This window comes from Piliocolobus tephrosceles, chromosome 3 (genome assembly GCF_002776525.5).
Source record: "Piliocolobus tephrosceles isolate RC106 chromosome 3, ASM277652v3, whole genome shotgun sequence".
Lineage (NCBI taxonomy): Eukaryota > Metazoa > Chordata > Mammalia > Primates > Cercopithecidae > Piliocolobus > Piliocolobus tephrosceles.
In genome coordinates, this window is record NC_045436.1 from 183,025,606 (window position 1) to 183,029,293 (window position 3,688).

Sequence of the window (3,688 nt, forward strand, 5' to 3'; positions counted from 1 at the left end):
GATCCATCCGCCTCAGCCTCCCAAAGTGCTAGGATTACAGGCATGAGTCACCGCGTCCAGTCAACTCTATTTCTTAATCCACTAAAAGCCCTTAATAATTACCTAAATAAGGGCTGAGAGGGGTGGGTAACATAACTGAATCAGTCACACAGCTTTGACCTTTGTGATTGGAGGTGGTTGTCTCCGGTCCAGAGGGGCCAGGACGGAAACCAAGCTCAGGAGGGGCTGCCATGGGCAGAGCCTCGCCCCGGGCACAGTTGCCCTCATCCTGTTCTGGCCACTTTCTGCTCTGGTCCAGGTCACAAAGACAACTTGTCCTTGGGTAACCTGGTCAGCACAACCTAACTGTTGCAGGTGGCGATCACCGGACCCCAGCAGAGAGAACGGCCTGGACGCCTGCTCCAGCCCTTCTCCCCTCCCCAGCCCCGCTGGGACTCCCGCTGTTCCAGACAGGTGAGGCTCTTTCCAGCCCATCCTGGTGTCAGCTGGCCTGGCTTCACAGCCTGCACAGGACTAGCCTTACCAGGCCCAGAACGTGTTGGAGGCCCCAGCCTGACCCCTGGGAGCCCCGACGCCTCCCCCAACCTCCAGCCCCAGGAGTGCTGCGTGGCCTCACCCAAGCCTATTCCCAGAACCAGCCGGCCTCCATGCATCTGTCTGCCCTCAGTGTCCACTGTGGGACCCGGCCATCGAGCCCCACGGTGGCCAAAGGACACAGGTAGCTCTTGCTCCCGTTAGACTACCCCTTCTCACCACCCCCACCGAACCCTCAGGGCTTGGGGATGCACATGGGGAGGCACTGGACTGCAGGGTCCCTCAGGCCCCTCCCACCCCACGGACCCCTCTCCAACGGTGGGGAGCATTTTTCTCCTGCACCTTTGAGAAACCATCTGGTCTGAAACAAATCCCACCCTACCTCAGTGGAATCTCCAGAGTCGGCGGATATCCACACAGCCCAGGGCCAGCACACCTGGCCGTCAGAGGCCCGCCCTGGGTCAGGTGGCTCATCTCACCCACGACACACCCGACCCCCAGCAAAAGAGGCTGGAGAGGGAGGCAGGGACCCCCTTCCTGGGAGTTTGCTGGAGACCGCGAGAGCGGGGCACGGCCTCCTCCCGCTGCCCGCTACCCTCTCCTCTGCAGGGTGCTCATCACCAGGGACCCTCAGGAGCCCGGTCTCCCTGGGCCTGCTGTGCTCAGACGGAACCAGGCCCCAACCCCGCCTATCGCCAGAAGGAGCCCTGCAGCACGGTCCCCCCGGGCGCCTATAAGGGAAGGCCTAATTCACACTGTGCGGGTGCAGAAAAGTGCGACCCGAGAGGGCGCGTGACCTGCCCACGGCTACACAGCGGGCAGATGGCAGGCGGGAAGGCGGTGGCGGCGAGCCTCGGGCTCCGAGACTGCGCGCTCCGGGATGGGCCACCGCCTGAGCCACGGCTAGTGCCGGCCGGGCCCTCCCCGCTGCGCGTCCTCCCCCGCCGCCTCAGGCCGCCGCCGCCACCAGTCTTCCCTTCTCGGCCTGGAGAACGCAGCTGAGCCCCGGGCACGCACGCGCGCAGGGCGCGGGGCGTCGACCCGGGGGCGGGGCCAAACCGGCGCACAGGGCGCGCTCCGGCCTCGGTGGGCGGTGCGGAGGCTGGACGCCTGGAGGCCCCGCCCCCTCCGTCGGCGCAACGCCGCGCGGCTGAGGGCCGGCGTGGAGAAGGCGGTGGCTGACGGGTTCGCGGCGGCGGCGGGGCGCGGGCGGCCAATGAGGGCGGCCGGAGGGGGCGGGGCGGCGGCCGCGGTTTTGTTCCGCCGCGGCTGAGGCGCGTCGCCCTGAGCGAGCGGGGCCTGGGCGGCCGGCTGTCTTCTCGCTCCTCCGCCCCGCGGCCGCGCTCAGGTACCGAGCACGGGCGGAGCGCGCTGCCGCCACCTCCCCTCTTGTCCACGCCGTCCATGCCTCGGCGCACCGGCTCCGACCGTTGTCCGCAGCACGTGGAGGGCGCGGGCGGTCGTGGGCGCGCGGCCCTGCGCTCCGAGCCCCAGCCGTCCGCGCCGCCCGTCGGAGCGACTTCCCCGCACGAGGCGAGGCCCGGCCTGGTAGCTCTGCGCCGTGGTTCGGTGGCGCGAGAGGCGGGGAGTCGCCGCGGTAAACGGGGCCTTGGGGCGTCCCGAAGGGGACCCGGACGCGGGAGGCCAGACTTACCCGACGACCCGAGGAGGGGACTTGCGGCGGATTCCAAAGCCGCTTTTTCTGCGTAGCCTGGAGGGTGTAAATCGCCGAGATTCTCCCGTGTGGAGAAGGCGCCGGTGCCCGCCCGGGGCTGCCGGACCCTAGAGGGGGGTCCTTTTCCCTTAATCTGAGCGCAGTCGCGGAGCCCCTGTTTCCCACGCAGCCCGCGTTAAGTGGCCTCGTGAGTTTTCGCACGCCATCCTTGGTGCCTCTTCTTTGAAGCTAAGCTTCTATAACTTTAAAGCACTTTTCGTTTTAAACTCAAACCAGACTCACACTTAATGTTTCTATGATGATCTCCCAGTACGAAGAACTTTGTAAGATGGATGAGTTTGGCTTCAAGAATGTGCTTGTGGCGGGTGCCAAGGGAGTGGGTTGTCTCTGTTGCTTGTTCAGTCCGTTACAGATCGAACTGCTTGTTCCACTCTTTCCCCCTTCTCACGACTACACTTGACCAGTCTTAACACAAAAAAGGAACATAATGGGCTTCCGTTTCACAATATTTAAGAAATTTAACCTGAGCATATTGATGCTGCTTTAAACACTCTCCTGTCGCCTGAGCTTGTCCCTCGTCAGAGTGGGTGCTAGAAGGGAAGTGCAGCCTTGCTCCCCGAAGGTAGAGGCTGGGAAACGTTTTTGATTTATTTGAAGCTCTTGAATGTTACCCCAAAATGGAAATTGGCATTGTTTAGAAACAGTGGCTTTTCTTTAAATTGGGTTAGTTAGCGCAGGAAAACTAGGTGGTAGTTCTTTCAGACAGTTGTAGTTTTCCCTCGTCCGGCGCCATTGTCCCCCTCCTTGAGTCCTCCTGGTGCGCTGGGCACTGGCAGTCCTGATCCCCGGCTGTGGCTTGCTAGATGATTCCCCGTGCTGTCCCGTGAACTTAGAGCCTGGTTCTGCAGCTTCGTCCCTCTGTTGTGTTCTGTGTTGCGACTTTGAGGGTCACACTCACTGAGGCCTTGGTAATGGTTCCGTCCCTTTGGAGGGCTCCTTATGTTTCCTGACTTAGGACGTGAGGACCACGGAACGTTTTTGTTACTATTTGAAGTATATAAGAGAAAATGCCAAAGTAATTTTTCTTTCTTTTTTTTTATGCATGCTTTTGAGATCTTTCTAGTTATAGAGGTAGTTGCTCATATGCAATGGTGTGCACAGGAAAGAGAAATAGGAAGAGGCTCCAATCTGAGAGAGTACACTTTTTTAGCTGGTAGATAAAAGAAGGAAGAAGGCCAAGCGCGGTGGCTCACGCCTGTAATCCCAGCACTTTAGGAGGCCGAGGTGGGCGGTTCACGAGGTCGGGAGATCGAGACCATCCTGGCTAACACGGTGAAACCCCCTCTCTACTAAAAAATACAAAAAAACTAGCCGGGCGTGGTGGCGGGCGCCTATAGTGCCAGCTACTCCGGAGGCTGAGGCAGGAGAATGGTGTGAACCCGGGAGGCGGAGCTTGCAGTGAGCCCAGATCATGCCACT

General features: G+C 61.1%; 1 protein-coding gene across 7 annotated transcripts in view; it reads left to right on the forward strand.

The window, feature by feature from the left end:
* The first annotated feature begins 1,700 nt into the window (after window positions 1-1,700).
* Window positions 1,701-3,688, forward strand: part of FAM53A (family with sequence similarity 53 member A) — a 46,771-nt gene continuing 44,783 nt past the window's right edge. For 2 of the 7 annotated variants that reach the window (XM_026449212.2, XM_026449215.2), the window contains exon 1: window positions 1,791-1,882. The gene's annotated coding sequence lies outside the window, so the exon portion shown is untranslated. The other 5 variants (XM_026449218.1, XM_026449213.1, XM_026449216.2 and 2 more) reach the window with 5 other exon arrangements.